The sequence below is a fragment of the Pristiophorus japonicus genome, chromosome 15, assembly GCF_044704955.1.
Source record: "Pristiophorus japonicus isolate sPriJap1 chromosome 15, sPriJap1.hap1, whole genome shotgun sequence".
Classification (NCBI taxonomy): domain Eukaryota; kingdom Metazoa; phylum Chordata; class Chondrichthyes; family Pristiophoridae; genus Pristiophorus; species Pristiophorus japonicus.
Window position 1 is genome coordinate 105,123,773 of NC_091991.1, and position 13,825 is coordinate 105,137,597.

The following is a 13,825-nucleotide window of genomic DNA, read 5'->3' on the forward strand; positions in this document are numbered from 1 at the left end:
TCCCCTTTTGGAAAAAAAAATCTGTTCTAAAATGAAACTGTTCTAACTAACTAGAACTGGAACAAATTAAAGGCCGAGAATTGCAATTTCTAAGGTCCTCCATTTTAAACTATTTGCTCAAAAAAATAGGAGCAACTCAGGCCGAAAGTTGACCCCATAGTATTTAAGGAAGCATTGTATCTTGTGGAAGGATTTAGCTTTGCTGAATATAATTTTTACAAACTACTGTTTTGGCATTAATGTGTAAACTTTGTTAAAATAATGCTTTTCTCTTTTATTTATTTTGTGTATTCAAAAATATTTACTGCCTCTGCATATTAGAATGTAAATAATCAGTTGTGTTCTTATTAACTCAGATGGAAAACTATTCAAGCAGTCTATAATATCTGGAGACAGTTATGTAATAACATTGTCTGCCGTATTGTTGAAGTATCTTGTATAATAATAATGCATTTATACACATTGCGCAGAGAAAAGCTGTTTATTTCAATTGTTTTACTACAGATGTTATACAATAGCACAATGGCTTTCTTTAGAAGAAAAAGTACTGAATAATTCATAGAAATTTTAACTAATACTGGTATTGCTTCATGGATGCAGTTTTTTCCCACGTAATAATGGCACCATGAGAAACAGTAGAGTACTATTCGCCAATAGAAGAAAAATATATATTGATATACTAATGTTTACACCAGCTTGTAGATCAGAGTCCGAGTCACCTCAGGCTGTTTTTCCATACTTCCCAGTACCTGGTTCAAGTGCAGCATTGGTGATAGGACAGATGGTGAATTAAACAGTTTGTTGGTAAGAGAATGATACACAGCCTTCCAACTCAGAGGCGAGAGTGCTACCAGCTGAGCCACGGCTGACACTTGTTGTACGCACAGTCTTGTGTACAGTATGCACTTGTTGCAGGTGTTACACCTACTACCCAATACCTTTGCTATCACATATCTGCATTACACTTAAACTTATTATTTATTTAGCTTGCCTCTGATCCATGCTTAGCCTCCAGTGTAGGTGATGTTCATACCTGCATTTGAGGTCTCCCAGCTCTATCTCCAAAACGAATGACACCTTGGAGTTGCTGAAATCAGGTCTGTGCCTATGCTGCCTGCCCCACCTTGCTGCTACCTCTCGTGGCTGCTGTCCAATCCGCTCACAACTAGGTCAGACAGTGTCCCCTCTTTTTGTGATAAAAGCTGCATTTCCTGCTATTGCAGAGAAACAACTTCAAGTTCTTTTAAAATCAGTAGTTAATTGTGACTGCGAGAGCGCTTGGGGTTTGAGGATGCGCTGTGCTTGGTTTGAGGACACTGTCCAAAAGGGATTGATTCTTGATGCACAACATGTTTTCCTGGTCAGGCCAGCACTAACTTTAAAATATATGCCTATCTCTGACTTACCTGAGACTGTGGAGTGCCAATATATTTCAGTCGGATGAAATCTTTGCACATGGAATTGTCACTCACAGAGGACTTCAGTCAATCAGGGTTCCTGTCCTCTCCTCGAAGGACTCCGATACAACCATCAATCAAAGTCACTATTCCCAGGTAGAGGCCTATCCTTTGATACGTGAGCTGGGGCTTCATGCAGTCTGCCTAGCTGAGTGTCACATTGGGTAAGTTGAATAGAATGACACCATAAGCAATAAATGAAAAATAATATGCAGAAGGTGGTTTAGGATTTTAAATAATGCCTCTTGGGATAATTAGCCAATCAGCACTTCAATCACCATTGTATGGGCCAAAACAAACTTGCACCTTGAGGAGTCCTGATAGCTTTCTGCTGACAGAAATACTTCGTGTGGTCTTAGAAGTTAATTCTTGCATGCTGATTTTAGCAGTACAAATATACAAGTTTAAAAAATGCAAAAATTCATTTTGCCACAGTCCATTTATCCTAATCCAGGGCTTGCATTCTCTGTGGATTGCACATTCAGCAGCTCACCATATAGTTAAAACAATGCGACTATCTCAATTAAGCTACGATACCATACCCTATTGAAAGCTTTAGCTACATGAAAACAATGATCTTAACTTTACACTGCATGAAGAGTCAATCTCTTCGAGATAGCTAACTTGTTTGGAAGCCAAATTAGGAACCAGTTGGCAAGTTGCTGTAATTGAGGTGTTGAATCAGCTTTTCACTTATTATGATTTTCACTACATTGGCTATGATTGGCAGCTGCAGGTAGTTAAACACAATTATTTGATGCTTTTCATTTATTTTGGAAAGTGCCAATTAACAAACAATGGAAATAGATATGCCAGGGATTGCTGGTTCCTCAGATAAGGATTTGAAAATCCAAGCACCTATGTCATTGGAGTCGGTAGCTTTACTGGGATCAAGTTTAAATAGATGTAATAAAAACAGAAAATGCTGGAAATACTCAGTATCTGTGGAGAGAGAAACCGTTAACATTTCAGGTCTGTGACCTTTCATTAGCACTGGAAAATGTTAGAGATGTAACAAGGTAAAAGACAAACTGAAAGATTTCTATTTCTCTCTCCACTGATGCTGTCTGACCTGATTAGTTCCAGTATTTTCTGTTTTTATTTAAGATTTCCAGCATCCGCGGTATTTTACTTTTGTATTCACTGCCACTTCTCTTCCCGGAATGCCCACCATGAAGAAGTTCTGCTCTTGTCACCAACGGGATTTCCGTTTCTCTCTTTTATCTTGTTACATCTCAAACATTCTCCAGTTCTGACGAAATGGCTTTATGCTGCTCTAGGAACTGATGATTGAATTGGTCTTCCTTCTCCTTAGGCAGTCCCCCAGAGTCGAGGATGACTTGCTTCCACACTAAAATGAATTCTAAGGTGATTGATGAGACCAATGCAGGATCTACAGTCTCTGTTACAGGTGGGGCAGATGGTGATTGGTGGCACAGTTGGGTGGGATGCTTGATTCAAGAATATAAGAAATAGGAGCAGGAGTAGGTCATTTGGCCCCTCGAGCCTACTCCACCATTCAATAAGATCATGGCTGATCTGATCATGGACTTGGCTCCACTCCTTACCTGCTCCCCATAACCCTTTACTCCCTTATCGCTCAAAAATCTGTCTACCTCCGCCTTAAATATATTCAATGACCCAGCCTCCATAGCTCTCAAGGGCAGAGAATGCCACAGATTTACAACCCTCTGAGAGAAGAAATTTCTCTTCATCTCAGTTTTAAATGGGTGGCCCCTTACTCTAAGACTATGTCCCCTAGTTTTAGTTTCCCCTATGAGTGAAAATATCCTCTCTGCATTCACCTTGTCGAACCCCCTCATTATCTTAAGTTTCAATAAGATCACCTCTCATTCTTTTGAACTCCAAAGTGTATAGGCCCATTTGTCATACGCTCCTTCCGATGTTTGTGCTTGGTTTCCGAGTGCTCCCGGTGATGAGTGTTCAGCGTCTTCTCGGATGCTTCTCTTCCACTTTGAGCGGTCTTAGGCCAGGGATTCCCAAGAGTCAGTAGGAATGTTACATTTTTTCAAGGAGGTTTTGAGGGTGTCTTTGAAGCGTTTTCTCTGACCTCCTGGGACTCGCCTGCCATGATGTAGCTCGGAGCAGAGTGCTTGTATTGGGAGTCTAGTATCGGGCATGCGGACAATGTGGCCCGTCCATCAGAGCTGATTGAGCGTGGTCAATGCCTCGATGCTGGGGATATTGGCCTGAGAGAACGCTGAAGTTGGTTCGCCTATCCTGCCAATGGATTTGCAGGATTTTGCAGAGGCAGTGTTGGTGGTACTTCTCCAATGCTTTGAGGTGCCTACTGTACGTAGTCCATGTCTCTGAGGCATATTGGAGGGCGGGTATCACTACTGATCTGTAGACCATGAGCTTGGCGCCGGGTTTGAGATCCTGGTTTTCGAACACTCTTTCCTCAGGTGGTTGAAAGCTGCACTGGTATACTGAAGACGGTGTTGGACTTCGTCATCGATGTCTGTCCTTGCTGATAGTAGGCTTCCAAGGTCTAGCCATGTGTTGGCTTGCTTCAAGCAATCAGTGAGCATATTCAGCATACTCACTCATATTTGCCATTTTCTGCATGCCTCTTAGGAAAATCCTCCTATTCCTTCCCTGTAAAACGACATTTGTGCAGAATATAAATAAAAAATAAGGAAAGGATTATTTCATCAAGGATGTAAACCTTGCAAATTGAATACATCTTCACAACAGAAGGGACTTCAGACAACATAGTAAGTCTAAAGTGCTGCTAAATAGGCTGCCAGTGCAGCATGTTTGTGTACTAATATACCATGTGAGTTTGTCACTCTGGTCATTTTGTTGAGAGTTACTTATGATCTGAGAGGAGGGACAGTGGAGATAAGATGTTTCAGAGTAAAAATACATGGGCCATTTTGGCTTACCTTATTGTGGCTGGTTACTTTAATGTGTCGCAGATTGGGAACAGATTGTTGTGACTAGAGTGTACAACAGAGGGACTTGAGGGGAGGAACGACTTAAAATTGGGGTGGTGAAAGGTTACTTGAGTGAATTTTGGAATAATTTGTATTGGGTAAAGGAGCTTTTGGTTAAATTGACTTTCACAATTAACTGGAGGAAAACTTTAAAATAAAAATTCACAATAACCGAAAACATGCTGTGGGGATTTTCACAGTAAAATGGGGAGAATCCCCAGTCCTTCTTTCTTTTTAACATTCTTATCCAAAATTAGTGTTACAGACTATGCTTTTCAGTTTGAAAAATGTTCCCATCAACAAAGATCACATGTTTTACTTTCAAAAATGCAAACAAAGGATTTATTAAAATGCTTGATGTAACATATAATAAATACTCTCTCTTAAATTTAAATTTGACTATGGTGTGTTAATTGTAGAAGATGGCTTAATCAAATTCAACAAACAACCTGCAGGGTTCTCTCCAGAACATATTAACTAAAGAAGGTGACATTCAGCATTTAACTGCTGCTGGTAATCCATTGTGGATAGTGTTTGAGAGTTGTTACATAAGAACATAAGAAATAGAAACAGGAGTAAGCCATACGGCCCCTCGAGCCTGCCCCGCCATTCAATAAGATCATGGCTGATCTGATCATGGACTCAGCTCCACTTCCCCGCCCGCTCCCCATAACTCCTCATCCCCTTATCGTTTAAGAAGCTGTCTATTTCTGTCTTAAATTTATTCAATGCCCCAACTTCTACAACTGTCTGAGGCAGCGAATTCCACAGATTTACAACCCTCTGAGAAGAAATTTCTCCTCATCTCTGTTTTAAATGGGCGACCCCTTATTCTAAGATTGTTCCCTCTAGTTCTAGTCTACTCCATTAGTGGAAACATCCTCTCTGCATCCACCTTGTCAAGCCCCCCTCATAATCTTAATATGTTTTGATAAGATCACCTCTCATTCTTCTGAATTCTAATGAATAGAGGCCCAACCTCATAAGTCAACTCCTTCATCCCTGGAATGAACCTAGTGAATCTTCTCTGAACTGCCTACAAAGCAAGTATATCCTTTCGTAAATATGGAAACCAAAACTGCTCACAGTATTCCAGGCATGGCCTCACCAATATCTTATAGACTTCCCTGCTTTTATACTCCATCCCCTTTGCAATAAAGGCCAAGATTCCATTGACCTTCCTGATCACTTGCTGTACCTGCATTCTATCCTTTTGTATCCCCAGGTCCCGCTGTACTGCAGCACTTTGCAATCTTTCTCCAGTTAAATAATAACTTGCTCTTTTATTTTTTTCTGCCGAAGTGCATGACCTCACACTTTCCAACATTATACTCAATCTGCCAAATTTTTGCCTATTCACTTAGCCTGTCTATGTCCTTTTGCAGATTTTTTGTGTCCTCCTCACACATTGCTTTTCCTCCCATCTTTGTATCGTTGGCAAACTTGGCTACGTTACACTCCGTCCCTTCCAAGTCATTAATTATAGATTGTAAATAGTTGGGGTCCCAGCACTGATCCCTGCGGCACCCCACTAGTTACTGGTTGCTAACCAGAGAATGAACCATTTATCTGTTAATTAGCCAATCCTCTATTCAGGCTAATATATTACCCCCAACCCCGTGAACTTTTATCTTGTGCAGTAACCTTTTTATGTGGCACCTTGTTAAATGCCTTCTGGAAGTCCAAATACATCACACCCACTGGTTCCCCTTTATCCACCCTGTTCGTTACATCCTCAAAGAACTCCAGCAAACTTGTTAAACATGACTTCTCCTTCATAAATCCATACTGACTCTGCCTTACTGAATTTTGCTTTTCCAAATGTCCTGCTACTGCTTCTTTAATAATGGACTCCAACATTTTCCCAACCACAGATGTTAGGCTAACTGCTCTATAAGTTTCCTGCTTTTTGTTGTCTCTACTTTTTTTTTCTTGACAACTTACATTTATGTAGCATATTCAATCTAGTAAACAGCCCATGGTGATTCTCAAGAGAAATAGAGTCCAAGCAACAGTAAATGTCTGAATACAATGTTGAAAAGAGAGGTTTTAAAGGTGTAGACAGAAATAGCACAGCACAATGCTTAAAAAAAGAAAGACTTGCATTTATATCGTGCCGTTCATTACCTCACGACGTTGAAAAGCGCTTTACAGTCAATTAAATACTTTTGAAGTGAAGTCACTATTGTTAATGTAGGAAACATGGCAGACAAAGTTCAACGAACAGCAATGTGATAATGATATTACCTGTTTTAGTGATGTTGATTGAGGGGAAAACGTTAGCCAGAACACTGGGGAGAACTCTCTTGCTCTCCTTCAAAATAGATCTTTTACATCCACCCGAGAAGGCAGACAGGCCTCAGTTTAATGTCTCATCTGAAAGATGGGACCTCAGACCATGCAGCGCTACCTCAGTACTACATTAGAATGTCGGCCTAGATTTTTTTTTGTGTTTAAGTCTCTGGAGTGGGTCTTGAACCCACAACCTTCTCACTCCAAGGTGAGAGTACTACCACTGAGCCACAGCTGACACTGTTAAGGGAGAGAGTTCCAAAGAATAGAGTTGGAATGGCTGAAGGCCCTACAGCTACTGGTAGAGTTAAAGTAGGGGATGCATAAGAGGTGACAACTGGAGGATTGAAGGACATAGACTGGGACGTAGGGCTGGTATAAGTTGCAGAGGTGGGATGGGGTGAGGTTGTGGAAGGATTTCTACATGAGGATGAAGATTCTCACTTCAGTGTGTTGGTTGTGGGAAGCCAATAGAGATTGCAAAGACGTGTGTGATTAACAGGATGTGGGAGTGAAATTCTGGATAAATTGAGTTTTGTGTAGGTTAGAGCTCAGTAGGCCACCGAGGAAGACAAAAAAAAATCGTTGAATTTAGAAAAGTGTGCATAAGTGTGAGAGTGAGATAAAGAGAATTGTGGATGATGTTTTAAAGGTGGAAGTAAGTGGACTTGGTGATGAATAAGCTATAGGATTTGAAGCACAGATTTTGGTCTGAAAGACCTTTTAAGTTTATGCACCATCTACTTGAGTGAGCATTTGGGAGTAATAGTTTTTTTTGTTGAGAGTTTAATTAAATTCTTTTGGTCCTGTCATTCAGCTGGAAAAAGTTCTGGCTCATCCACTATTGATGTCAGGCAAGCAATGGTTATGGAATCAAGGGAAACTTTCAAGAGACATAACTAGTTGCTGCTTGTGAAAATATTTGAAAGCACAGTTGGTCTTGCACCTTTAACAGAATAACATTGAGGATTTGTGTTGAAGTGTCATGAAACTTATGGCAGGATTTTTGTACTCTTAATTTATGTAGGTGATATATCTGACAAAAAAACACTTTTGACTACTAAGTTTTTTTTAAACTGATATTTTGTCTGGTTAAAAGCTGCATATAATAGGTTAACATTGAAAGTCACACGAAGTATCTTGTCAGTAGAAAGCTATAAGCCAGTTGTTTTACAAAGGATTCCACAAGGTGTGTATTTGTTAGTGTCCACAATCTTTGAAGTGCTAATCATAGAATCATAGAAGTTTACAGCACAGAAGGAGGCCATTTCGGCCCATCATATCCATGCTGGCCAACAAGAGGCTATCCAGCCTAATCCCACTTACCAACCCTAGGTCCGTAACCCTGCAGGTTGTGAGTTCCAGACCCCCACAACCCTCTGTGTGAAGAAATTTCCCCTCGAGTGTCCTCTAAACCTTCTACCAATTACTTTAAATTTATGCCCCCTGGTTATTGACCCCTCTGCTAAGGGAAATAAGCCCTTTCTATCCACTATATTGATTAATCAACCTGGGGAACATTATTTGAAATCCAAACATCTTATGCTATTGTCAATGATTGTGACATTGCTCCTCAAATACTTGGGGATGGCTTGCTGCTTAAAACGTAGTTCTATTTAATTTGGTGAGCTTGCCTCACGGACACATAGAAACCCCCAGTCACAGAACAAAGAATAGACCCCAGCCTGTGGTAGTGACTTTGATTGACAGCTGTTTTGGAGACCTTTTTGAGGAGTGGACAGGGTCATTCATTGAATGGAGTCCTCGTTGTTTGACAGCTCAGTGGTCGGGGCTCTCTTATGGAATCATACTGAGAGTCAGTTTTTTAATCATTGAGTGAGTAGTCAGTGAGTGAATCTTGACAGCCACCAGCTTTGTGATGGCTTAATAAAGGGAAGCTAAGGTAGATTGTCGTGATCGCAAGTGAACCACAGTAAAGAGACTGTTTAGAGAGAATGTGAATTGTGTCGTTGTTGTTTTATATGTTAATGTGTCAAGGGAAATATATATACATCAGTGAGAAACTGTTATTTGTTCATCTATCTTCTGTAAGTAAAATAATTTATTGGTCCAAAGCCTGTGTGTTGGTTTAGTAACTGTGTTTATCTAATCGGCTGTTTGAGGAGAGGGAAATTCATGTGGCATGTAATATTTTGTGGTATACAAGAACATAAGATTTAGGAGCAGGGGTAGGCCATTCGGCCCCTCAAGCCTGCTCCACCGTTCAATAAGATCATGGCTGATCATCGCCCTCAACTCCACTTTCCTGCCCTATCCCCATATCCCTGGATTCCCCGAGAGTCCAAAAATCTATCTATATCCGCCTTGAATATACTCAATGACTAAGCATCGACAGTTATTTGGGGCGGAGACTTCCAAAGATTCACAATCCTTTGAGTGAAGAAATTTCTCCTCATCTCAGCCTTAAATGGCCGACCACTTATCCTGAAACTATGCCCTCTAGTTCTAGATTCTCCAATCAGGGGAAACAACCTCTCAGCATCTACCCTGTCAACCCCCCTCAGAATCTTGTATGTTTCAATGAGATCATCTCTCTTCTAAACCCACCCAATCTGCTCAATCTCTCCTCATAGGTCAACGCTCTCATCCCAGGAATCAATCGAGTGAACCTTTGTTGCACCTCTTCTAAGGTTTGGATAAGGAGACCAAAACTGCACACTACTCCAAGTGTAGTCTCATCAAAACCCTGTACAATTGTAGCAAGACTTCCTTACTCTTGTATTCCTACTCCCTTGCAATAAAGGCCAACATGCCATTTGTCTTCCTAATTGCATGCTGTACCTGCATGCTAACTCTGTTTCTCTTGTACGAGGGCATCTAACTCTCTAAGCACCAACATTTAATAGAATATTTTTTAAATGGTAGAAACTATTTTTCTATTCTTCCTACCAAAGTGAATAATGTCGCTTTTCCTCACATACTCCATCTGGCACCTTACTGCCCACTCACTTAACCTGTCTGTGGGGCCGAAATTCATCAACTCACTGCCCGCTGCCGCCAACATTCCTCGTGACGATCCACCCAGTGCCACTTTGGAGGTGGGCGGGATGAGAGCCGCAGGGAACCGCCCGCTGACGTCAGCGGACGGCCGAGTGGCGCAACTGACTTCCCGCCCGCCGAGCTCCCATACTCCTGCGGGCAAGGGTCGGTGGGACTCGGCGGCAGAAAGGGGGTGGACCTCTGGCTGCAGGCTGGTCTGTCCCCGACGGTAAGTATGAAGAATCTGAAAAAAAGGTAAGTGGACATTTGAAAAAAAAATTTCAACATTGACTTACCTGGATGGGGTCCCGAAGGTCTTCGGATAGTTTTTTTATTTTTTATTGGTGATTTTTATTTTCAGGTCTTTGACCCTCCGTGGGCCCGACTCCATCCTCTGTGGCACTTGGGCGCTGCCACCGAAATGAGACCTCCCGCCCGCTGCCACCCAGATTAGCGGTGTATGTCGTCCATTTGCCGCCCGCTGACCTTCGAGGGACCTCGGCAATGAATATCCCGCCCAAAGTACCGTCCAGTACCTCCGCGGTACTTGGGCAGGCAGAGGCCTTGATGAAAATCGGCCCGTGTATCCCTTTGCAGTCTCTTGGTGTGCTCCTCACATCTTACTTTTCCACCTAACTTTGTATCGTCAGCAAACTTGAATACATTACATTTGTTCCATTCATCTTAAGTCATTAATCTAGATTGTAAATAGCTGAAGCCCCAGCACTGAGCTTTGCGGCACCCCACTAGTTACTGCCTGCCAACCTGAAAATGTACGTTTATCCTTACTCTCTGTTTTCTGTCCTTTAACCAGTCTTCTGTCCATGCTAATATATTACCCCCAATACCATGTGCCCTTATCTTGCATAATCTTTTATCGAATGCCTTTTGGAAATCCAAATATACTACATTCACTGGTTCCCCTTTATCTACCCTGCTAGTTACAACCTCAAAAAACTCTTAATAACTTTGTCAAACACGATTTCCCTTTCATAAAAGCCATGTCAACTCTGCCTAATTATATTACGGCCGAGAGAAAGCTACTCACCGACAGAGGGAGGGAGCTACACACCGAGGTGCCCTGATTCTGATCCTGTAAACCTTCTGGGAATCATGTGCCGATGCTCACTGAACCTGAATAGGTTGAACAGAAGAGCAGTTTTTGTTGGATTTATCATCATAGGTAGTCCCTCGGAATCGAGGAAGACTTGCTTCCACTCCTAAAGTGAGTTCTCTTGTGGCTGAACAGTCCAACACGGGAGCCACAGGCCCTGTCACAGATGGGACAGATATTCGTCGGGCAAAGTGGGGGTAGGGTGGCACTGATTTACCACACGCTCCTTCCGCTGTCTGCGCCTGATCTCTTCATGCTTGCAGCGTTGAGATTCGAAGAGCTCAACGCCCTCCCGGATGCACTTTCTCTGCCTCAGCCGGTCTTCGGCCAGGGTCTCCCAGGTGTCAGTGGTGATGTCGCATTTCACCAGGGAGGCTTTGAGGGTGTCCGGGTAACCTTTCCGCTGTCCCCCTTTGGCTCGTTTGCCATGAAAGAACTCCGCATAGAGCAATTGCTTAGGGAGTCTCGTGTCTGGCATGCGAACTAAGTGGCCTGCCTAGCGAAGCTGGTCGAGTGTGGTCAGTGCTTCAGTGCTGGGGATGTTAGCCTGGGCGAGGACACTTAATGTTGGTGCGTCTGTCCTCCCAGGGGATTTGCAGGATCTTGCGGAGACATCGTTGGTGATATATCTCCTGCGACTTGATGTGTCTTCTGTAAGTTGTCCATGCCTCTGATCCATACAGGAGGGTGGGTATTACTACAGCCCTGTAGACCATGAATTTGGTGGTAGGTTTGAGGGCCTGGTCTTCGAACACTCTTTTCCTCAGGTGGCTAAAGGCTGCATTGGCGCACTGGAGGCGATGTTGAATCTCCGCATCAATGTCTGCCTTTGTTGATAAGAGGCTCCCGAGGTATGGGAAGTGGTCCACGTTGTCGAGGGCCGTGCCGTGAATCTTGATGACTGGGGGGCAGTGCTGTGTGGCGAGGGCAGGCTGGTGAAGGACCTTTGTCTTACGGATGTTAAGCGTAAGGTCCAAGCTTTCATCTGCCTCGGTGAATACATCGACTATATCCTGGAGTTCAGCCTCAGAATGTGCGCAGACGCAGGCATCGTCCGCGTACTGCAGTTCAACGATAGAGGTTTGGGTGATCTTGGACCTGGCCTGGAGGCGGCGTAGGTTAAACAGCTTCCCACTAGTTCTGTAGTTTAGTTCCACTCCAGCGGGGAGCTTGTTGACAGTGAGGTGGAGCATGGCAGCGAGGAAGATTTGAGAAGAGGGTTGGAGCGATGAAGCAGACTTGTTTGACCCCGATCTGGACGTGGAATGAATCCGTTGGTAAGGATCACGGCTTGCATGTCGTCGTGGAGCAGGCGAAGGATGTTGACAAACATTTGGGGGCACCCAAAACGGAGGACCACGCTCCATAAGCCCTCACGGTTGACAGTGTCAAAGGCCTTTGTAAGATCGAAAAAGGCCATGTATAAGGGCTGGTGCTGCTCCCTGCATTTTTCATGGAGTTGTCGTGCTGCAAAGATCATGTCCGTTGTTCCCCATAGGGGACGGAATTAGCACTGTAACTCTGGGAGGAGCTCCTCGGCCACAGGGAGAAGACGGTTGAGGAGAACTCGAGCGACAACCTTCCCAGTGGTTGAGAGCAGGGAGATTCCCCTGTAGTTGCCGCAGTCGGATTTGTTCCCCTTTTTAAAAATGGACACGATCACTGCATCTCAGATCTCCCGGCATGCTCTCCTCCCTCCAAATTAGAGAGATGAGGTCATGTATCCAACAGCGCCTCTCCGCCATATTTTAGCGCCTCAGCAGGAATTCCATCCGGACCCGTAGCCTTGTTATTTTTGAGCTGTTTTATGGCTTTGCCTACCTCATGCAGCGTTGCCGTTTCACTGAGGTTGTGGTGGGTTGCATGCTGCGGGATGGAGTTGAGAACACTCGAGTCAAAGGCAGAGTCTCGATTTGAGGAGATCTTCAAAGTGCTCCTTCCAGCGGGCCCTGACAGCCTTGGTGTCTTTGATGAGTGTTTCCCCATTCTTTGCCAGGAATGGGGTGGGGTCTTGGGAGTTTGGACCGTAGGTGGCCTTGACTGCAGTGCAGAATCCTCGTATGTCATGGCTGTCGGCTAGTTGTTGTATCACCTTTCTCCATCTTTAGGCCCCGGGTTTTTTTTTGGACCTCAGCCTTGAGCCGTCTGTAACGTTGCTTTGTAGCTCCCGAGTTGGTTGTTGCTTGAGGCTCAAAAATGCTCTGCGCTTACGATCTATTAGTTCTTGGATCTCTTGATCATTTTCATCAAACCAGTCCTGGTGTTTTCTGGTTGAGTAATCAAGTGTTGTTTCACAGGCACTGGTTATGGAGACCTGGAGGGCAGACCAAGCGCTGTGGCCATTGAGCATCTCAGGGTCATCAAGGCATGCCAGAATGGTTGTGAGGCGCTGGCTGTATCGGGCTCTCTTAACTGGATCTTTAAGTGCCCCGGCATTAATTTTTTTGCGGCACTGCTTCTGCTGTCCGCTCTGCTTTGGGGCTATGTTAATATTGATGATTGATCGGATTAGGCGATGGTCCGTCCAGTAGTCGTCAGCTCCTGTCATGGTGTGGGTGATGCGCACATCCTTGTGATTCTTGGCTCGGACGATGACAATGTTGGATTTATAGTCCTTGTTTCGAGGTGGTCAGGTTGCACCTGTGGGCTGATAGATGGCGAATTACATATTGTAACATTTTATTTTAACATTTGGGTTCCGAATTTACTGGATGTAGCAATTTTTTGATCCATTCGAAACTTGTGTGTTTTCTCTGGTTTTGTGCCTTTCACAGGTGACTACATGGCTGAGAGTGGGGCAGGGGTTATGTAGGAAGTATCTAGTTGAAATGCTCCACCCAGCTTGAGGTGTGGGGCAGGCTTGCTGGACCAGCTGGTCTTTTCCTACCCACCAATATTGTATATCTACATTTAAACAGGCTGATGTAACCTGAGCTTTTCCCCTGTCCATTCGCGTGTGCACTTTGCCTACCGCTCCGGACCCGAGGCTTTTAAATCCCTTC

The 13,825-nt window shown here is 43.7% G+C and overlaps 1 protein-coding gene across 3 annotated transcripts in view; it reads left to right on the forward strand.

Annotated features, from left to right (window-relative positions):
* prkar1b (protein kinase, cAMP-dependent, regulatory, type I, beta) overlaps nt 1–13,825 on the forward strand; it is a 314,879-nt gene that overhangs the window by 10,100 nt on the left and 290,954 nt on the right. The window lies entirely within an intron of this gene.